Consider the following 23,594-nt stretch of genomic DNA (forward strand, 5'->3'; position numbering starts at 1 on the left):
CTTTCCCCGGCCGCCCAGATGTATTCTCCGTAGTTTCTTGAGACTCATTCATTATTGTTGAAATTTTTTGTGTTATAAATGAATGCATTCACACTACGTGTTTACGCTGACAAATAATGTTTGTATAAGAACGTGAGTTTTGAAAATAAGTTTTTAAGTGTTTCATAAAGACTGATGGGAGGAACGTTCAATGAGAGATCAAATGGACACGGTGGCTGTCACAGAAAGGTGAGGTCGTGCTTCAGCTTTCTAGAGGACGAGCCCAGTAGAACTCGCAGCAGGAGCGGTGTTATGCTACGCTCACACAAAGCGTTGCGAAGCTCCGCGAGGGGCGGGGCTTATCTCCGTGTTTCAGCTCCGTAAAGACGGTTATCATGTCCTTCATCCACCATGAACAGGGTGTCTACAGGAATAAACCAGTGAAATTTAAGACTTTTTAAGACCACGTCGAAATAAAATTTAAGACCTAACTTACGATGGAAATATACATTAATCTAAATAAACTAATTCAAAGTAAACACACTGATGTCTGTTTAAAATTAACAGTATGGTGTAATGCAAAAGGATAACACAAATGTCATTGCTGTTGTAAATTATATTTATTAATAAATTTTCAGAACATTTAAGTCCCATGAACAAATGCTTATATCAAGTAAATATATTTTAAAAATACAGGCAACATAGTTCCTTTTGAACAAAAAAATCTATAAAATAACAATTCCAGCTGCTTTTAAAATGCAAATTCATTTACATAATAGAATGTATGTGTGTGTGTTATGTCTCTATGTGATGGATGTTTGTGCACAGGTTCATGTCTACTCCTGAGCTTTTGTGAATATACTAGGAAAACAATCCTTTTCAAACTGTATTAATATAAAAACTTCCAGTTGACATTTGGTCCATTCTCCTGGAAAAAAGAAAGAAAAAAGGCAGACATTAGCCAAACAACAGTCACCACATCTCTTCATGACACCACCACTTCAGATTAATGTCAGACTGGATAAATATGAATGAAAACTATTTTTACAAATTAAGCAACGCGAGCCATCCCTTGAGCCTAGTGAACACTATTTAGACATATTGACAGGTAAACACCACTCTACTTACTACCATTCTAAAACTATTTTTAATTAGTCTAATTAATGTGTAGTGCGCCTATCCATAGCTGTTATTAACTTGACACATGAGTAAAGCTTAACTATATGAAACACATACTCATATACATGAGGTTAGTTAATACATATATTTATGTTAGACTTACTTTGAGGTGCTGAAGTAGGTCCTGGGCGTGTCATGGCCCATGAGCTCCAGAGGATCCTGACGGGACCTGGTCATTTCACCAATAACGCACATGAAGTCCAGCTGTCTGCTCGCGGTGGTCTGGTCCAGAGTCTCATGGAACAGAATGAAGAACACGGCGCCCTGTTGGACATCGGTGATGAGCTCTTTGTTGCACAGCGCTGGATTTCTTCCGGTGACCTCCAGCGTTGACGTCGTTGCGAGCAGCGGAGCAGGAGCTAGCGGCGGAGCAGGAGCTAGCCCCGCACGCTGCTGGCGGCCTTCGCTAGTCTCTGTGCTTCTTGCTCTGCTCGTGAGATTCCACCGCTGGAAAGTCTCGCGACACATAACGCAGATTCAGAAGCATTTCACCGACCGTGACCAGAAACACTCGTTCTTTTCAAGCCGTTGTTGAACTTGCATCCCCCCATGTTTTCTAAACTAGTCGATGCTTCACGTTGTAGGGGATTGATGGGACTGAATACGCGGGGCCCCTTTAAGAGAAGGGGCGTGGCCCCGGTGACACCAGAGACACCGCAGAGCGACCGGAGCAAAATACGGACCTGGCGGAACAGAATGCCTCATATTCGTAATGACATGACACCCAAAAAATTTAAGACCAATCCAATCTGAATTTAAGACTTTTTAAGGCCTTATTTTTAGGAAAAGCAATTTAAGACTTTTTAAGGACCCGCGGACACCCTGATGAAGAACTAACCACTAGTTCTGCTTCATACTTGTTGAGGACGTCCCACACACGTCTGAACATCTATTGAACTTCATAGAGGTTTTAATCCACTTCCCCTCTAATACTTTTATTTTGAAAAGGTAACGGATGTGCATTTATACTTGAAGAAAAGTGTAATAGTTTAATGGAGCCGTATAGGGTAAAGCTCTTATGAGTTTAATACATGTGTTGTGACCCAAAGGAAGAGCATAAAGGAGTCATTCCTCCAGCAGTCAGTTTCATGCCACTTCATATGCGGGATCCGCTACACCTTCTTTGCCAGTTTCATTTTTGAATGAACCCGAGTGGCAATGAACGGTCAAAAATGAGACCGGCGGATCTTGACCAGAGCGCCCAGAACTCCACAGGAGAAAATATATATTTTTTAATAAGAAACAGGATCACGTTGGTCACCAGCGTGCTTTATATTGCAGAGGCGGTGCTCTCCTCGGGTCAGGTTGGAACTTTATTGAAAAAGTCCCGGCCATCGAGTATGAATGAGGCCTCGTGCTTTTCCACATCCATGAATCTTATACAGCTATAATGTATATTCTATGATGTGGTCCTCGCTGCGGTGCCGGCACTCTTCGGTCCGAGCTCCGATAAGTTTCCTCTGTCATCGTGTGTTTGAGGAAACGGAACAAGTTCACTTCACCTCATGGATGAAGTGGTTCTTGGCAATAATAATAAATGAAGTCAAGAACACAAACAGAAATAATTTACTGCATCAACACCTCTCCAGAGTCGGGTCCCCAGAGGGCTCTGCTGTGCATGTTGTACCACTATTAATATTACTATTATAGATTATCTTTAGCACATGAATAAGCCTACAGACACAATTTGCTATAGTTTAAGAACATTTGTTTTTATTTACGCATTTCACACTTTGTCTGAACAACATTGTCTTCTGGCAATGTTTACCCTGCAGAAATAATGTTGTGAATACACGGGAACATTTTTGCAGGAATATTTGCATCTGTTTAAAGCGTTGCAGAGAAAGATATAAATAATACAACACTGGAGGATTAAAGAGCGTATGGGGTCTACATATAAATGCCTTGGCTACAAGTTACAAGCCGACATACGAATAAATCACACCTTGACACACACACACACACACACACACACACACACAGTTGTACAGAAAGGCTGCTTCATCAAAGTGGTTTTATTTGAAGTGAGGCTGATCGGCCCCGTTCTGCCTTTACAGTGCCATCTCACAGTCCTCATAATAACACTTGTACTGTGTATGTGTGAGAGATACCGTAGCAAGGAGAGATAAACAGGAACTGTGTGTGTGTGTGTGAGAGAGACCCAGAGAGAAGGGGCATACCCTCTTTTAACTGACGTAAGACTTGCCTCAGGGCGGAAGGGGAGAACTAGTCGGCCTCCCATTTGCCACATCGCCCATTCGTCTCCACAATGTTCCTCCTGGGCTTTCTCACACACACGCACACACACACGCACGCAATGGAGCGCATGAGATTCAACGGCTAGAGCCCCATGGCCGAAGAGGAATCTGCAATAAATCTGGATATTAATATATTAATGCTGGATGCACATTTGTTATCCCGCTCGTGTCCACTCGGTAGATATTTATGGTGGAAAGAAGCCGTCGTCCTTTACTCTGCACCGGGGACCTTCAGGATCTACTGGTAGACTCTGTACCTTTCTGCTCTCTGCAAATAGATTCATGCGGTTCTGAAATGATATGCGGTGGAGGAAACTTTGCCCGGGGCGAAGAAGTCCACGTCCACGCCATATGCTGGATGTGAAATATGCAGCATTTATAATCCTGAGACTCTCGTGCCTTCGAGGAGGCCGTGATCTCAAATCCTCGAAGGTCTCTCGAGTGTGGCTGCTTGATTATTACTCACTTTACGGCGTTACTTTACCGTAATTCAATGCAGGAATTCTGCTCCACGGCCGCTTCTCATTGGATCACAAGTATTGATCTGGCAACGCAGAGGCATCAGTCATCTCCCCCCCCACCGAGTGTCAATAGCGCTACGGCTTCCCCGGCTTTTCTTGATGTCACGACTGTCACAACACCAAAGGCTTTCGAGATGGTCACACACGTAGAACACTGGTTTTAAGCACAAAGCAGCAATAACTCCAGAAAACAGCCAGCTCCATATATATATAATTACAGAGGGGGTACATTACCTTGAACATCCGTTAGGGTTGAACATTTTGAGAAACCAGCAAGATATTAAAAAGTTTGGGGTCACCCAGACGATTTAGTGTTTTCCATGAAAACTCACTTTTATTTATCAAATTAATTGCAAAATGAATAAAATCTAGTCAAGACATTGACAGTTATAAATAATTTTTATTGTAAATATTAATGTAGTTCTTCTTGTGGCTCAAAGGAAGGCCATATTTAGAGCTTCTCTCAGCAGCATAACTGTTTTCAGCTGCGCTCACATAAAAAGGGTTTTCTACCCCTCCGTTATACTTCTTAGGCGATAACAATGTACCATCAGAACACTGGAGATGGGCCTCTACACACCTCTGTAGAGACTTCATTCAACACCAGAGAATAGTCATTGACCAAATTAACAATGAATGGAGTGTATTTATGATTAATTTAATGTTTTCTTCATTGAAAAACACTTTTTCTTTAAAAAATATGTTTTTGGTCTTTCGAAGTGACCCCAAAATTTTTTGAAGTCTGGTTGGCTTTGTTAATACCCCAACCTTTTTAAAAAAAGGGAGGGTTTTCAGCCGGTTCCTTTTTCAAGGAATGATTTTCAAAAAAAAAAAAAAAAAAAAAAAAAAATTTTTTAAAAAAAAAGAAACGTTTCCGCCCCTTTGACAATTTTTTTTCCCAAAAATTTTACGAGCATACAGCCCAGTTATTTTTATAAGGTCCACGGGAACTTTTGTTAGGGTAAAATAAAAACGAAAAATTTAAAAAAAAGAAAAAACATTTAGGTTTTTAAACAAAAAAAAATAATTTTTGAATAATTCTGTAACATTACTTAAAAAATTAAAAATTTAAATTTAATGTGTTTTCTTGTCAAGAACATTTTTTTCCCAGCCCAATTCACGGTTACAAAGGGTTTACTCGTTTACTCCCCTTTAATACATCGGACAGGAAAACCCCCAACAAATGAAAAATTTTTTCAAGGGGGAAGCATTAAAATTTCCATATGGGGGGTTATGTATTAAAAAAGGGTCCTCTTAAAAAAAACCCTAAAAAGGTTTGGCCCCTTTTCCCCCCCAAAAATTTAGGGGGGCTTGCAAACCTTAAAGGGGTTTTGGGGGGGTTTTACGGGCTTTCCCCCTTAAGGGAATAAAATTTAACAGAAAATTTAAAAAACAAAAATAAAATGTAGCATTTAAAACCGCCTGTTGGTTATTATCCCAAACGAAAATTTTTAAAAAAATTTTCCTCGACCAAATTTTCAAATGTTATTTTGGGTTCTTTTTGGGAAATTTTTTAAACCTTATTTTGGGTTTTTTAAATTAATTTTTCCTGGAAACCCTACGGGCCCACATCAACCCAAAAATTTACAATGAATGTGAAAATTTTTTTTTTTTGATTTGTTTATTTCCCTTACGCCCTTGGGGTAAAAGCTTACTTTTTTCAAAAATGCCCATTTTTAAAATTTGGGATACAGGTTCAGGACCCCACAAATAATTAATGGTCCATAAATGGCCACTTAATTTTCCCCTTTTTGTTTTGTAAAAACCCTTTTTTTCCAAAATTTTGCCCGTTACCAAAACCCTTTAAAAGTCTCAAACTCTTCTTTTAAATTCTTTCGGAATTAGCCAATAACTTCAAGGGGGGGCCTATTTTTAAAAATTTCCAATTTCCATCCCCAAAAAACTTTCCCAAATACCTTAAACATTAACAAAATTTAAATTGGGGGCCTAAATAAATCCCTAAAGTTTTTGTTTTTTTTTTTGGGGCATTGTTAAATGTTAACTCCCGACTTCCCCCATTATTAAAGGGCCAAAAAGCTTAGATTTTGTTTAAAAAATTTTAAAATTTAAAAAAATTTAAACTTTGTTTTTTGGGGAAAAAAACCCGCCAAAAAATTGGTTTTGTAACCCCCATAATTTTAAAATTGTATATTTCTTTAAAATATGCCCCTGAAAAAAGCAATTTTTATTACTTCCCAAATTTGGCAAAAAAAAATTTTTTTTTTTTCCCTTTTTTTAAAAATTAATTTTAAATTTTGGGGGAAAAACCCCTTTAAATAAAAAAATTTTTTTATGTTTTAAATTTGGGGAACTTTTAAAAAAAAAAAAATTTTTCTTAGAAGGATTTAGCCCTTTAAATCAAAGATTAATTTTAATTTTTTTGGCCAAACCAATCCCCCAATTATTATTTTGGGGGGTTTTTCCCCTCCAATTTTTAAATTCATCATACTGCCCTTTACCTCTTAAAAAAATTAATTATGCCAAAACCCGACTTATTTTTCCCAATTTTAATTTTTTAAAAACTTTTTTTCCTCCCCCAAAAGATATTCGTTTCAACAAAATTGTTGGGTTATTATTGATCCAAAAAAAAAGATTTTGATACCTTTTTTTTCGGAAATCCAATAACACCGGGGGGTTTGGGAAATTAAAAAAATTCAAATATTCCAATTAAAATTTTTTAAGCTATGCCAATGCCCCAAACCCCTTAAGAAAAAAAATTTTTTAAAATTTTTTTTTAAAAAAATTTTAAATTTCGTGGAAAAAAAAAAATTATTTTTTAAAGGGGGGTTTTTTTTTTAAAAAAAAAATTTAAATTTTTTTTGCCTAAATGGAAAAAATATTGGGAAATGCAAAAAATCAAAATTTTAACCCTTTAAAAATCCCCCATTTTTTTTGGGGGCCTTAAAAGTCTATTCTTTTTAAAAGGAAACCCCCCAAAAACTTTACTTTTCCCCAAATTTTAACCCCCCTGAAAATATTTAAATTCCAAAATAAAAATTTAAAACCCCTTTAAAAATGATTTAAATGCAACCCCCAGAACTTTTCCCCTCTCCTGCTGCATTTAAATAAAACCCCCAAAAAAAATTTTTCCCCCCTACCAATAAAAATTTCTTTTTTTTTGGGCCCAAAATTAAAGCATGCCTTATTCGGAAAAAAAAATTTAAAACCCAAATCCAGAAAATTTTTTCCTGCAAAAAAAAAATTTTTCCCTTTAAATTTAAAATTTTAAAAAAAAAAAATAACCCAAAGTTAAATATCTGATTTTTTTTTAAAAGTTTTTTAAAACTAAATTTTGTCTAAAAATTAAAAACCCTTTTTAAAATTTTTAAAATTTAAAAAAAAATTTTTTCTAAACTGAAAACAAGGGGATGTTAATTAAATATATTTATTTTTTTAACAATCCCAAAAATTTTTTTTAATTCAAAAGTTAATAATAAAAAAAAAAAAATTTTTTTTTAAATTTATAATTTAAAAATTTAAACAAGGATTGGGAAACCCAGAATAAAATGGCTTTCCCCAAAAATTTAAAAATTTGGGTTAAATTTTATTTAAATTGGGGCTCAAAAAAAATTTTTTTATTTTTTTCTATTTTTGGGGGTTTTAAAATTAATTCCCCCTAATTAAAAACCCCTTTTTCCCAAACACCATATAGCTTGGATTTTTTTAAAAATTTTGGTTTTAAAAAATTTTAAAATTTTGGTTTACCGGAAAATTCCATTAAATTGATTTTTTTCCAAATTTAATTTATTTTTGTTTTTCCTGGACCGAAACCCATTGCAATTAAAAATTTTAGTATCCACCATTCCAAAAGCAAATCCCTAAAAGCATTTTCCCCCTTTTTGAGGTTTTTTCATTTTAAAAAATTTAAATTTAGTCATACCCTGGCAAAACCATATTTAAGGTTTCTTTTTTGCTTTATCTTTTTCCCGGGCCCCCCTTGGGAAAAAGCAATAATTTTAAAATCCGTTTATTAAATTTGGTATTTCATCCCTCTCTACTTAGGTGAAAATAAATTTGACCGATTTTAAATTTTTGAAAAAAATTTTTTACTTTTTTCCAAAAGTTTGTATTCATCCAAAATTTTGGGCCATTTTGGGAATTTAAATATAAACTTTTAACCTTGGGTTCAAAAATATCCGAAATTTGGGTTCCTATTTTAAAGCACCTAATTTCCAAATTTTGGGCCAAATCCTCCCAAAATATGACAATTTTTAAAAAATTTTTTCTAATATTTAACATTACCTCAAAAACCCAAAATTCCATTTTTGCCTTTTTAAGTTTTTTCTTTTTCATTTTAAATTTAAACCCCTTTAGGCCCCGATTATTCCAAAGGGCCCATTGGCTTAACCTTTTCTTGTTTTGAAAGTTTAAAATTTAAAACTTTTGGTTTCACCAAAAAACCCATTGCCATGTTGAATTTTGTCTGGATCTTTGAATTTCCCCCATTTTTCTTCCTTGCAACCCCCCAAGAACCATTGCTTTTTTTTTGATTTTTTAAAAAAGGGACGGGGTTCATTTTTTACTTTTATACCTGCTCCAATTTTGCCCCCCTTCAAAAAACCAAATAGCCAAAGATTATGTTTCCTTAGCTCTAATTAATCTTCAATTAAAATGAAAAGGGCTAGACTTCCGGGAAACCTGGCAGTTATTTAAAATTTTCACAGGTCGGGCAATGGACTCCTAAACTTGTTATGTTTTTCCCCAAATCAAAAACGCTTTTGAGGGGAAAAGCCAATTTTTTTTTCCCGGGCAAAATTCAGAAAAAAAAGAAAATGTCCAACGGCGGGGCCCCAAAAAAAAAACTACCAAAAAACCCACTTTTTAATAATCCAAAAAGTCTGGAATCAAACCCCCGGGTTACATTTTTCCCCCCACCCCAAAAAACCCCGGCAGCCTATTTTCACCCCCCTTTGGGGCTTCAGGTGTGCTCTGGAGGTGGGGCCCGGCTGGCTGAAACAATACCCCCCCCCGGGGACCCCCCCCCTTTTTGGGGGGGAAAAAAGGGAACCCGGGTCCATGATGAGCTGGCGGGACACCCAGCTCTTTCCCCCGGGGGCCCCTCCCAGTCCACCAGGAACTGGTACCCTCGTCCTCGGCGGCGTCCATCAGTCGGGGGGCCCTCCCCTGAGGGGGCCCGTCTGATTGTAGGTGGAGGTGGATCAGGGCAGAAGGCATCAGGGGGCTGAGGGAGACAGGCTTAATCCTCGTCGTGGAAAGGGATGTATTTCATGGAAGCCGGAAATCTCAGCCTCACTGCCCGGGGTGAGCACCCCCGTGATCTCAAAAGGGGCCCAAAGGGACCCAGCTTGGGGGGACTGGAGGAAGATCCCTTTGGGGGACAGCCAAACTCTCTGCCCTGGGTGGTACGGGCTGGGTTCCGGGGGGGTTGGCCCCGGGTGCCCCGTTCTGCCGCCGGGGGGGGCTCTGGTGACCTCCCAGATGCGCGACATCTGTCCAGATGGGTCTGCCCGGGGGAACTGCCACCTCTGGTTGCTGTGCAGAAAACAGCGGTGGCTGGTACCCCAGAGATACCTCGGGGGGGCCCCTGGAGAGCTGACCAGGAGTTGATGGAGTACTCGACCCAGGAAGGAACCGACTCCAGGAGGATGGGTTCCTGGCAGCCACACAGTGCCGACTCCAGCTCTGGTTCATCCTCTCCGTCTGCCCGTTAGTCTGTGGGTGATAACCAGAGGAGAGACTGACAGGCGCCCCCCCTTTAAGAATGCTGCCATACCTTGATGTGAACTGGGGTCCTCGATCCGAGCGACATCCTGGGGGAAAACCATGGGCCGGGAAAACCTGGCTCATCAGGAGGTCCCCGTCTCTGCTGCCCAAGGAGCTTGGGAGGCCACTAAGTGCACCCCTGAACCGATCCACAGTCAGTATCACCGTCTTCCCTGGGAGGGGGTGGGCAACAAAAGTCCAAAGCCACGTGGGACCACGGCTAGGAACAGGAAGGGTTGCAGTAGGGGGGGGGAGAGGCCTTGCTGCGGGCACAAAAGGGGGCACAAAGTCCTTCACCCTCTCCTCATAGTAGGCCACCAGAAAGCCCAGCCAGGAATTCGTTGAACCCATGGCAGGCAAATGGCTGGTGTGGCCCCACTGAAGCACCGGGATCTGGGTTCCACCAATTGGGAATGGGGGCAATTTCTTCATCTCAATGCCCCAGGACCCCCCAAACCCCCTTTGGGCCCCGGGGATGGGGAACCGACTCCTCAGGGCCGCCCCTTTTTAAAGGGGCAGGGGATCCCCAATTTTAACCGGGGGATAGGTCAGGAGAAATCAAATCGACTGAGGGAAAACCCGGGCCCGTCGCCCTGAAAGTAATTCTTATGGTCTGTCCAGATGGTGAATCTGTCCGCCCCCCAGAACCCCCTCCTCCAACAGCTAATGCAATGTTCCATGTCGAGTTCTCCTCGCGGGGCGTGGGAAAAAACCCGGGGGTTTTTTCCGCCTCCGCCCGTTGGGGGGGAACCCCCCCCCTGTCTGGGGGTCTACCTACAATGAACTGCCTCTTTGGGTTAGCAAATGGGGGTGGGGAACCTCCCCTTTAAAGGGGCAGAAATGCACTCTAGCTGGGGACCAAAGACGGGTAAAATAGCCTGGTGGAGGTTCTGCCACAACCCTTTTTTGGGGTGAACCCTTTTGTGAAGTTTGCGAATGACCTAATCCCTTGGGTGTTCCCGGGCCCCCCGCCTTGATCTTCCCCGCCCTTTTTAAAAAAAATGCGACAGAGGCAGGTGGGAAACAATTTTAGCCTTGGGGGATTGAAGGAGGCGACACCTCAGTGGAATGCTCCTCGAGGTTCCGGAGAAGACCAAAACTTACAAACCCCGAAAACTCCAGCTTCGGGGTCGCATGATCCTAAAACCCCCTTTGGGGCGGCACCCCTCCATATGCCCTCTGGTGTTTAAAGTCCCTTCGTTCCCTTGACCGAACCAAGGGTGGGCTCCAATCCACTTCAAAAAAATAGCCTGGGGGGGGCCAAGGGGGGCCCTAAAATACTTATTTTCATAAGTTTCATTGGCGATATCAATCTCAAGCCTTTTCTTTTAAAAAAAAAACCCGCTGCCCCGGGAACAAGGCCAATGGCCCCCCGGCCTGCTGAATGATCATATAGCGGCCCTTTTCCCGGTATGGAAGGTGCGTCGCTCTGGGAAGGGGGCCCCCCCAATCTCATTATGGCCTAAACCCCAAGGGCTAGCCGGGCTTGCTAAAATTTTGGGTTTTACTCCTAGGATGAAAAACTCGGGGGAAATTGACCGGGGTATCTTTTGCTCCTGGAGGACACCCACTCCAAAGTTAGAGGACCAGGAACGGTGGGTCATCTTCGAGCCAGGGTGCCCCGAATCATGGAACCAACGGGCTGGATTGGTAGAACTGGCTCTCCATGGTTCCCCGCCACAGTAAATGGGATGGGGGATGGGGGGTGCCCAACTTGTCTGTCAAAGGGCCCCCACGGGCTCCTCCAGTTCTTAGCAATTTTTCCCGGGACAACTCCAGCCAGGAAACAATCAGCCCCAGAATGGGGGGCCCCAGAATCCCTATCGGCAGGGTAAAACTAACGGTTCGGGTTTTGGGAAAAAAAAGGTGGCTCACAAACTCCCGGGGGCCCGGTGAGCCTAATCTTTTCCATGGGGCACCACATGGCCCCCCTTCCACAAAGAGCATCCCTGTCCCAAACACCCCGTTGGGCCCAAAACGCCCAATTTTCCCCTGCCATTCATGGGAGGTGGGACCCCGAAAAAAACAGTGGTGGGGGGTTTCCCCCACGGGGCTTGGGAGGGGTCCCCCGGAGGACCCCGCCTCCCCGGGGTTTCTCTCCTTTTTTTTTTTTTCCTTACGCCCCTTAAAAATTTTATTTTTTTTCCAAAATTATAATAAAAAAACTGTTTTGGCCAAAACCAATTTTTTATCTCGAAAATTAGAAAAGGAAAAAATGCCCCCTTAACTGGGGGCCTCCCCAACCTCTTTAAAATTCACAAAATTCAAACCCGCTCCCTTTTTGCTGGCTTCCCGGCCTCAAAAACAAAACCAGTTATTTTTCCCTTTTAAAGTCACAATTCAATTGAGATTTTTATTTTTGGAGGTGGGGTTAGTCAAACTTAAATTTATTTTAGTTACCCTAAATAACAAGCCCTTTTTACTACAAAACGCCACCATCAAAAAAATAGTGTGGTGAAACGTCAAAAACCCTTCGTCCGGGAGGGGGGCCCCCAGGGGGCAACAGGAAAGGGGCCCTTCATCGTGCTTGAGCTTTTTAAAAATTATTATTTCATTTTAAACAACATGAATTTTTTCTCAAATTTTTTTTTTTTAAAAAATCCAATTTCTCCCAAAAACAACCCCAAAGAAAATTTTTTTCTATGGTTTTGCCCCAGTCCTTGAGCGAAATTCAAATGCTCTTCAGCGGTTTTTCTGCCTCTCCTCTAGCAGGGCCTTCAAACTGCCCTTTTGCTGGTTTTTTGCCCCAGGCCAACATTTTAAACCTCAATTTTCCCCTTCTCAGCTATTTTTTTTTATCTTTTTTTGTTAAAATAAATAAACTTTTTAAAAATAAAAATACGTTTGTTTTAATTTCGTACCAAAGGAAAATGAGCTTTAAAAACCAAAATAACCAATTAAAACAGGGTATGTTACAAAATAACCATGGTTTTTCCTTGGAAACCCATTTTCCCGCAATTTGATTTAAAATACTCAAATTGTCCCCGGGGCCCCTAAAATTTGGATTTGTCAATTTTTCCCCAAAAATAACAAATAAATATTGTTGGCCTTAATAAATACTAAAAGAAATTCATTGTCTTTTAGAACGGTCTCCATTTCTATCAACAACAATTTCCCCTGACCTTTCAACCGAAATTTATTTTTTATTTTTTTTTTGAATCCCTTTGGTTCTTTAAAAACCCCCTTGTTTGGGCTTTTTTCTTATTATTATTAAAAAAATCCAAAACTTTCCAAATTTTTCTTTCAAAGATGCCCCAAAAAAAAAGATGCCCCAAAAGATAATTTAATATAAATAGTTACTGTTTTTTTTTTATAAATATATTAATTTCAATAATACATATCTAAATTATAAATTTATTCTGCTTTGCTTATTTTCTCAATAGCTCGGTCCATAAAAAAACTCAGAATATTGAAATTTTTTTAATAAATCTTTGAAATTGTAAAACTGTAACAAAAGACATAACCAAAACCACCGATATAAAAACAAATATGTTAACCAAAACCTCTGCCTTTATCCTCCTAATCCTTTTCTTCTTCCCCCAACTGCCTCTAAACTTCTTCTTTACTCTTGCTCCCTATTTTGTAAGACACATGGGTTTGGGGAAAAACTGTCTTCAGCGGAACCAGACATCAATTTAAAAAGGGAAAAGTGCAGATTTTTCGGCGTGAAAAAGGAATTATAAAGGTAAATCTAAGAACAAGAAAGGCAATTGCCTTCTACACCACTTGGCATCTCGAATGCAACACATGACAATGTGGGGCTGAACATTATATATAAATGTTATATATATGTGTATAAATATTAATGTAGGTAAATATACATGAATGTATATTTATATATTCACATGTATGTTATGAATATTAACAGTTAAATGTATATATATATATATAATATTAATAGTATAATTACATTACTAAAAACTGGTATTAGTATTCTACAGTTGAAGTGTACTATTTAACTTTTTATTTATGAGAGAAAATTATTAAAAACTTACAGACGAGTGAGAAGATTTATAAACATAAAGACAGTCGTAGTAAACGTGATTTAATGCTCTGACAGGTTGCGCAACACGAGCCGTGAGCTAGTGTGTGTGTGTTGGAGCCTCAGGTATTCATTGATGAGTAATCACTGAGGAACGTTTGTTAGTTCCTCAGTGATTTAGTGATTTATTGATTTAGTGATTTAGTTATTCATTGATTTAGTGATGTAGTGATTTAGTGATTGCCTCGAGGCAGACTCACCGTGTTTCACTTCCTGTTGCGTCACACCTCTAAACACCAGCTGACTTCAAATACTTTACTATGATTTTACTTATGATATATTATTCTATGAATATATATGCATATTATATATAGTATGTACATACTATGATGTTTTATAACCTTTTTTAAACATATTTATCAGCTAAAACAAATTAATTTTTTTACTTTTCTCGAAATAATATTATATTATATTCCTCATAAAATGTCTCCTATTGTCTTTATCATGCCCCCCCCCTCCTCCTCCTCCTGTTCCTCCTTTTCCTCCTCCTCTTCCCACCCATCCTCCTCTTTCTCTTCTTCTTCCTCCTCTCCTCCTGTTCCTCCTATTCTTCCTCTCCTCCTCTCCTCCACCCCCCTCCCTTCCTCCTGCTCCTCCTCACCTGTGTCTCCGTGAGGCACAGCCCACTGGCCAGCTGCTTCCGCTCCGCCCCAACCACGTAGTGGTTCTTGTCGAAGGCCCTCTCCAGGCGCAGCAGCTGAGACGGGGAGAAGGCGGTCCGGATCAATTTGGAGAACGGGCCGTGCAGGAGGAGGTTCTCCGGGCCGCCGTCGTCTCCTGGGACAGAGCAGTTAGTTACATTAGTTCATTAGTTACATTAGTTAATTTGTTACATTAGTTAATTTGTTACATTAGTTCATTAGTTACATTAGTTTCATTAGTTACTAGTTCATTAGTTAATTTGTTACATTAGTTTCATTAGTTACTAGTTCATTAGCTCATTAGTTACATTAGTTCATTAGTTACATTAGTTCATTTGTTCATTAGTTACATTAGTTACTAGTTCATTAGCTCATTAGTTACTAGTTCACTCGTTAATTAGTACACTTGTATAAGTTATTACTAGTTAGTTCATTCGTTTATAAATTCCTAAGTTGATAAGTTCATTAGTTCACTCGTTTATTAGTTATTTAACTCAAGTTTATTGGTATATAAGTTCAAAAGTTCATGAGTTCCTAATGTCATAATTTCATAAGTTCATAAATTCATAATTGTCAGCTTGTCAGGATTGGTGAAACTAGACATTGGACACCGACCTCGAAATTCGGCTTTCAAAAATTGCTCTCTAGTGCCACCTGGAAGTTTGACCGGCGACGCCCCTCACCCAGAATGTCCGATTGACTTGAAATCTGGTCAACCAAGTCCACTTGGACCTGCTCTACAAAAAAGCCTCTGAGGACCCTAAGCTCCGCCTACTTAAATTTTCCACCATTTTGAATTTTGTGAAAAACACATCAGAGGCATTTGCTCTGACATCCGGGGTCCAATTCATACCAAACCTATTGGAGATAATGATTATGGAAGCTATATCATCTAAGATCTATCATCGTTTTTCAAATATATCATTATGGTAAGCATCTATGGCCCAACGAACATTTTAGGGGCATGTCCTGTTTTGTAATGCTCATAACTTCAACACTATTGGGAAAAAAAGAAAACAGACTGTCAGGAGATGTGCAGAAGGGAGCCTGAAACATTCATAGCAAATTTCGTGCAATTTGAACCGTAGGGGACGCTACAATAATTCACCAAAGTTGGCCATTTTTGGCGTTTTTTTGCTTGATTTGGCCATTTTCCAGTTTTACACTGAGAAGGATTTCTACCACAAAACGCCAACAGAATCGGCTCAAAATCAGTTTTATAGAATCTCAAGACTTGAATAATGAACACTGTGAAAAAAACCGGACTTTTCGTCGGTAGAATATTGACGTTTTTTTACTGCCAATAATTGTGTACTTTCTGTGATTTCTTTGTTAAAAACTATTACTTAAAGCAACACTATAACATTTGTACCTTAAAATAACAGCTTGAAAAAAATTGTGCCGCTACAATGACTTAATATGACGATTTGCGTCTCCGCTATTGCCATCGGGGGTCTGTGGGGAAATAACTCCGCTATGTAAGATTCTGGAGCCGCCCGCTCCATCCGGCGGATGTACTTCGACCTGCTTTCTGGCAGTGATTACGCAATGTCATAAAGTGCCACTCCACACTCGCAGCTCCAGTATAAGGGTAGCTTTTTGGTGTCGTCAACAATATTGTATTCGATCACACGTACTCCACATTTGCAGTCCCCCAAAACAAAAGTAAATGACTGCACTTTTACCCCCACCCCAAAAAAGCCGGCAAACAGCTGACCGACCAGGCGGAAACATGGCGGCGCGCGTTCAACCCCAGCTACTTCACCCTAGTCCGGTAGGTACTGGGCCAGTTCACAGTGTTCCTGCGCAGACTTCTATTAGTGATCCCGCCCGTTGGTATGAATCCAAAATAGAAACAGTCGCGGATTGCTGCGTTCTGAGTCCGCCGCCTGTCAGCGCTCCAAACAAAAAACTCACCTCCCCCTCGTCACCTTTTATAACCCGTGACACGTACAAATAATAATAATAATAATATTATAATATAGGACAACACATGATCCCAACTCAATACAAGTGTATGCGAGGCTGCATCTATCATAACTGGGTATTTACGACACTGAAGTAAACGTTAAATACCTAAAAACCTGAAGGGGGCGCTAAAAGGGAAAAACTACATAGTGGGGTTTTAAACTCATCCAATACTTCCCAAAAAAATCATGCATGATGCCAATCAAGGCCTGAACACATTCACACGAAGAAACAAGCACATTTCTTCGAGGAACACCTTTTGATCACCTCTTGAAAAGTAAAATAACCATAATTTATTCACTTTCACGATAATGTTACCCCCTACAGCTGATGCAATTACATCTAATCAGTGGTACAGAGCAATAGGTGCTTGCCTAGTGACAGACCTGTTTTTGATTCCAGGCTAAGGCAAAAATAATGTTATCGGTGTTTTTTGCCCTCTTACGTCATTTTCAAAATGAGCTATATTGATAGAAAGCCAAGAGCAGTGGTCCTCAAACTAAGGCCCGCCTCCGCATTTGGCCCGGCCCTCTGAACAATACCAGAGACGCCTTATGATTTTTTTTCCATAAATAGAACGGAATAAGAACTCTCTCTCTTCTCTCTCTCCTCTCTCTACTCTAACATAACTAACATCAGTAAACAGCTGGACGAGGCTTTTAAATCACGGATTTCGTGAGTTTTTGTTTATATATTTTTAGGAAACGTCGGACCAGTTGTGACGTCATGCACTGCGCGGAGGAGGAAGTGGAGTTCTGCCCAAAATAATGTGAGCGCCTACAGCTGCCTGTAATACAGGTAGCTCTATAGCTCACCATGATAAGTGTTGGTCTGGACACCTGGAGATGTGTGTTCTATTCCAAGACAAGACAGCTTTTTTTCATCACTTTTTTTTTTTACATTGAATTTACATGACGTAGTCTATACTGCACGTAGGGACACACGATGCATGAATATGTTCACGTAGTTAAAGCGCCACCTAGTGGCGAAACTGGACTTTGTCGAATCTGCCCCAAACTTGTCGTTACAAGTCACGGCCAGTCGGAGTTTGACGGCGCCCAGCGTCCTCGGCGAGCGGGCGGCGCCCGGCTCCCCGACCGGCGTGGGTGAGAGGACCCGTTCGCTGCTTGCTGCTTTAATTATTCTTTATGCGAATCAAGCGTCGACTGGCACGCTGCAGTGCGCCCCAGCAGAATGAAATTCCACATGCAGAAGCAGACTGGTGAACATTTTTAGATTATTGAGTTTTCATATTTGTGTAAAAGAAAATGTCTCTCTAGCGCCCCCTTGAGTCTTTGTACCCACGGTTTTTTCCGCCAATGACGGATTGACTTGAAATTTAGCGTACAGGTCCGCTTGGACCTGCTCTAAAAAAAATACTGGTATGACCCATAAGCTCCGCCTACTTAGTTTTTCCGCCATTTTGAATTTGGTAAAAAACACTTTTTGTTTAACTCCTCCTAAACGCTTGGACCAAATCATACACAACTTGTTGTGTTTCATTATTGGTTCAATGCCATCAGAAATCTTTGAAAGATTGTTTTCAGAAGATATGGACCAATGAACATCCAAGGGGTGTGGTCTAATATGTAAAGACACCTAACTTCCAAATCACTTGGTCTATCTTCACCAAATTGGTAGCCTTTGTCCACAAGGACACCCTTAACCTACCTTATTTTTTCATAATATTTGAACATTAGGGGGCGCTACAATCAATCCCTCAAAATATGCCTTTTTTCATGTTTTTAGGGGTTGTAAAACAGTTAACTCCTCCTAGAGCTTAAAGCCGATTCATTCCAAACTTGGCCAGTATTGTCTTGAGACCTTTGTCTTGACAAATCTTTGAAAGATTTCAAAAATATTAAACTATGTGCGTTTGCCGGACCGGCAAAAAACGCCATTCGCCATGAAAATTGACGTTGTTGTAACTCGGCCATACATTATGGAATCTGCTCCATATTTCTCATACCTCATGACATACTGACCCTGAAGACATCCATATGGTAATTTTTGATTCTGGTCATAGCGCCAACTAGTGGCACAAGGAAGTTACATGTTTTTTACTTTTATACACTGCTCCTTGCAGATTAGTCAGATCGCTCTCAAAATATACCAGAATAGACCAAAGATCTTGATGCTTCGCTGTGAAGCTCGTAGCGACACACGTTATGTCTGAGGTTCTCCATCGGCAAACATTGATCCTTCGCCGTGAACGAATAAACCATTGTAACTCGACTCCACATCATCAGATCCGTACTAAACTCCCCATGTGTGATGACACTCCAGGCTTGAAGACATGTGCAGTCTAATTTTTTATTTTAGTGGCAGCGCCACCTACTGGTAACAGGAACAAAAATCGTTTTTTCTTGGGCTTCCTTCTCTGAGAAGGTAAATCAGATCAACACCAAATTTGTTACACATGAAGGTTAGACTTTCATGATGCCAGAAGACGAAGCATTTTATGTTTCGTCTAACACTTGCCGTGGCAACCCATTCTTCGCGTCAAACAACGAAGGGGCTTTGGAGGGACTAAAAAGGCTCGAAACGTAACTCAACTTTGCACACACATTTAAAGTCAAAGATGTAGTTACCTGATATGATTGGAAAGCTTTGAAATGCAAATATGGCTCAATAGCGCCCCCTAGACTATTTATGTTCAAAAGGCCACGGTATTTGCCCCCAATGACCGATTACCTTGTAAGTCATCATACATGTCCGCTTAGACCTGCTCTAAAAAAAATTACATTATGACCATAAGCTCCGCCCACTTTGATTTTCCGCCATTTAGAATTTTGTAAAAAACACATTCTTTTCAACTCCTCCAAAACGATAGTTGCGATCCATACACGACTTGTTGTGCTTCATTATTGTTTCAATGCAATCAAAAATCTTTAAAAGACTGTTTATCTCATTGCATTCAGAGAATATGAACAAATGAACATCCGAGGGGTGTGGCCTGATATTTAAAGACATCTAACTTCGAAATTAATTGGCCAATCCTCACCAAATTACTAGACTATGTTCACATGACATCCCTTAAAGTACCCTATTTTTTTCATAATATTTGAATATTAGGGGGTGCTACAATCAATCCCTCAATATATGCCTTTTTTGCATTATTTTCTTACGTTTTGGGGGGTTGTTAAACAGTTAACTCCTCCTAGAGCTTAAACCCGATTCATTCCAAACTAAGCCAGTATAGTCTTGAAAAATCTTTGAAAGATTTTAAAAATATTAAAGTTTGTGCGTTCTCCGGACCGGCAAAGAAACGCCATTCGCCATTAACATGTAAGATGATGTAACTCGGCCATACATTTTCCAATCAGCTCCATATGCCTTGTATGTCATCACATAATGACCGTGAAGACATCCATATGCTAATTTAAAATTCTAGTCATAGCGCCACCGATTAGCAAAAGCATGTTGCCCTTTTGAGGCCTTTATCATATTCCAAAAGTTGTCAAATTTGAGATGCATATCAGGCCTGGCGAAAATCCCGATATTTTCAAGGTTTCGTATTTTTGCATATAGACATTTTTCTCTAGCGCCCCCTTGAGGTAGAAAGCGAATAACTTTTTGCAACAATGACCGATTGACTTGAAATTTGGTATACAGGTTCACCTGGACCTGCTCTACAAAAAAGTTCATGGTGAAAATCAAATGCGCCTACTTAGATTTTCCGCCATTTTGAATTTTGTAAAAAAATATTTTTTTCACTTTTTTCCAAAACGCTTTGTCCGATTCATCCGAAAATTTCTGGGATCCATGTCATCATAAGTACTGAAGATCTTGTTGATATCTCATTGCGTTCAGAGAATATAGACCAATGAACATTTATAGGGTGTGCAGGCACGTGCACAGACATTTTGGGGGGCAGGTGCTCAAACCAAAAAAAAGGGCATCCAATGCCAAAAAAAATTCTGACAGAGTTGAAGCATAAGCAGCAATACACTGATGATGCTGTCCTCGACCTGCGTTTCCTCTGGGCAGCATCAGACTGCTTGCTTACATTTTCTTTATGAATAAAGATGAATTATTGTATAGCAACAACAGTACAAGCGTTCTGATTGGCTAATGGGTCGTCATGCCAGCCATGTATTGCCCTCCTCGCTGGTCTGATACGGATCCGTATTGCCCTCTTAAGTCATTTTCAAAATGAGCGATATTGATAGACATCAACAGCCAAGAGCAGTGGTCCTCAAACTAAGGCCCGCGGGCCGGCTACGGCCCGCCTCCACATTTGGCCCGGCCGTCTGAACAACACCAGAGAGGCCTTATGATTTTTTTTTCAGTCTGGCCACGCAAATCCTGGACTAGCCCCTGTTAAATAGAACGGAATAAGAATTCTCTCTCTCTCTCTCTCTTCTCTCACTCTTTTCTCTCTCCTCTCTTTCTCCTCTCTCTCTCTCTCTCTCCCGCTCTCTATTCTCTAAACATAACTAACATCAGTAAACAGCTGGACGAGGCTTTGAAATCACGGATTTCGTTAGTTTTTGTTTGTTTAGTTTTTGAGGAAACGTCGGACCAGTTGTGACGTCATGTTTTCAGCAGCGTAATGTTGTGGTTGATTTTTCACAAAACAACGTCAGGGGACAAACACCGTCATGATCTGTTTGTCTGGTGCTGCGGGTCAGAGGAGAAGGAGGTGCACCCGTTTGGTGGCGCGAGGAGCACTGCGCGGAGGAGGAAGGGGCTCGGCGGGAGGGGGGGGGGCGTGAGCATTGCGGAGCACGTCGGGGCGAAATTCTCACAACTCAAATAAATGCCCCGTCGGATATTAAAACACATTTGGGGGGAGTTGATGACAGAGAGAGTAACTTTTCTTCTTAAATACTGATGAATGAAAAAAGTGGGCTCCAGCAAAAAGGGCACTTTTCTCATCCAGGGCAAAGGGGCTGGTGCTTGAGCACCACTAGGGGTCTATCTGTGCACGTGCCTGAGGGTGCGGCCTGATATTTAAAGACACCTAACTTCCAAATTAATTGGCCAATCCTCACCAACTTACTGGACTATGTTCACATGACATCCCTTAAAGTACCATACTTTTTTTCATAATATTTGAACATTAGGGGGCGCTGCAATAAATTCCTACATATCGGCATTTTTAGCCTTTTTTCATGTTTTGGGCAGTTGTTAAACTGTTAACTCCTCCTAGAGTTTACACCCGATTCATTAAAAACTTGGCCAGTATGGTCTTGAGACCTTTGTCTTGAAAATGCCTTGAAAGCTTTCAGAAATATTAAACTTTGTGCGTTTGCCGGACCGGCAAAGAAACGCCATTCGCCATGAAAATTGACGTTGTTGTAACTCGGCCATACATTATGTAATCTGCTCCATATTTCTCATACCTCATGACATACTGTCCCTGAAGACATCCATATGCTAATTTTTGATTCTGGTCGTAGCGCCAACTAGTGGCACTAGGAAGTTACATGTTTTTTACTTTTATACACTGCTCCTCACAGATTATTCAGATCCCTCTCAAAATATACCAGAATAGAACTAAGACCTTGATGATGCTTCCATGTGAAGCTCGTAGCGACACGTTGAATCACATTCACATGTAATTTACATGACAAGGTCTAGACTTCACATGGATAAACATGATGCATGTATATGTTCAAATTGTCACAGCGTCCCCTGCTGGCAACCCTGGACTCGCTCAAATCTGCTCCAAACTTCTCATGCTTCGTAGAATTCACGGCCTGAGGATAACAAGCCCTTTTTCACTCAGTCAAAGCGCCACCGACTAGCAAAGTAAAATCAGTGTCGCGTGACAAACGGTCAAATGCCCGAACGCCGTGCATGCGCTCTCGGCCGAGGGGGCCGGCATCCGGCCGGCACCCCCGACGTGCGAAGCAGGTAGAGGACCCGTTCATCGCTGCTTGCAGCTTTAATTACTTTTGCTTTTCTTTAGGATATCAGCAGAAGCATGTGGTTGCTGCCCATGGATTTATAATCGAGATATGACGCTGCCACTCAGCTTTAATGCCATATGGTCACTACATATGCTTTAATCACGAGGATATAACATCAACACTCATTACGTTGTGATTATTTATGAATTATGAGAAGAAACAGTACTTTGCACATAGAGAGAGCGCAGGGAGTAGAGACATAGAGAGGTTGAGATCCTTAATCCCACTGCAGTATTGAGCAGATAAAATTACAATTTAAGTATAGAATAACTTTTTTTTAACGCATATGCGAACAACGCTGCGACCTGTACGCTCGACCTAAGTCCTGAATAATAATGAATCTAAATGACTTGACACAACTGGATGAGAGTTCACACCAGAGGACTCTCATATTGTACGTTGACTAAACAGCCATGTTGTGTGAATAACCAGGAGGACAGCGATGGATTTGAACACGTATTAGAAAAAGACCGGAACATCGGAGACTGGAACCGGCGGCAGAACACCGCAGACTGGAACCGGTGACAGAACACCGGGGACTGGAGCCAGACGGGACAGCAACGGGATACGGGGAAGTGAAGCTGGCCAGGGGGGGAACTGGACTCGGGGAACTAGGACCAGCAGGGACGGAGATGGGATCGGGGGGACTGCCGGAACCTGTGGCACGGAGGCTGCAGCGGGACCCGTTGTGGGCTGCCATGGTGGAAAGACCCATGGTGGGTAGTACGGCTGCATGGGCTCAGACCAGCGGGTTGCCGGGCAGTGGGGGCTGGTAGACTGATGGGTTGCCGGGCTGTGGGGTCTGGTAGACGGGTGGGTAGCCGGGCTGCTTGGTCTTGAAGGAGACAACGGGAACAGGCGGGGGCTGCGACCCGGGCCGGAGACTAGGTGGCTTGTCTGCCACTAGAACCTGCCAGGTCAGCAGACCGTCGAGAAAGTCTTCAATTCTGCTGGCCCGAGAGCAGTTAGTCCATTGCCCCTCCTGGCTTCTGGAGAGCCGTAAACATAGCGTTGTCCTCTGCTGAGCTTTGTCTGTGGCTGGATTGTTCTGTCAAGGCTACGTCACAGGTAGCGAGGTGCAGGAGCTCATGCGCAGAGGAATTGAGGAGTCCGCGTAGATTAACAAAAGGCGCTGACCAGCGAGATCAACTCCCCGAAGATAGTCTCGAGGCCAATCCGTAACCACAGCGGATTATATGAAAGAAGCCAGTTGAGGACTTTCCGGAGGCAAAAAACAGGTTACCACAAAACAAAAAGGTCCAAAAGGGGCAGGCAGGGTCGAAGAAGGCAGGATCAGAGACAAAAGACAGGACGACAGAAAAAAAGACAACAATCCAGCAACAGACAAGTGAACGAGTGGCACC

General features: G+C 41.3%; 1 long non-coding RNA gene across 1 annotated transcript; it reads right to left on the reverse strand.

Annotated features, from left to right (window-relative positions):
• Nucleotides 1–580: 580 nt before the first annotated feature.
• On the reverse strand, nt 581–1,408 carry LOC130208255 (uncharacterized). The gene is made up of 2 exons (XR_008834391.1): nt 1,262–1,408; nt 581–907 (listed from the first exon to the last, which is right to left on the reverse strand). It is a non-coding gene; the product is annotated as an uncharacterized LOC130208255 (long non-coding RNA).
• Nucleotides 1,409–23,594: the final 22,186 nt, after the last annotated feature.

This window comes from Pseudoliparis swirei, chromosome 2 (genome assembly GCF_029220125.1).
Source record: "Pseudoliparis swirei isolate HS2019 ecotype Mariana Trench chromosome 2, NWPU_hadal_v1, whole genome shotgun sequence".
Taxonomy (NCBI): domain Eukaryota; kingdom Metazoa; phylum Chordata; class Actinopteri; order Perciformes; family Liparidae; genus Pseudoliparis; species Pseudoliparis swirei.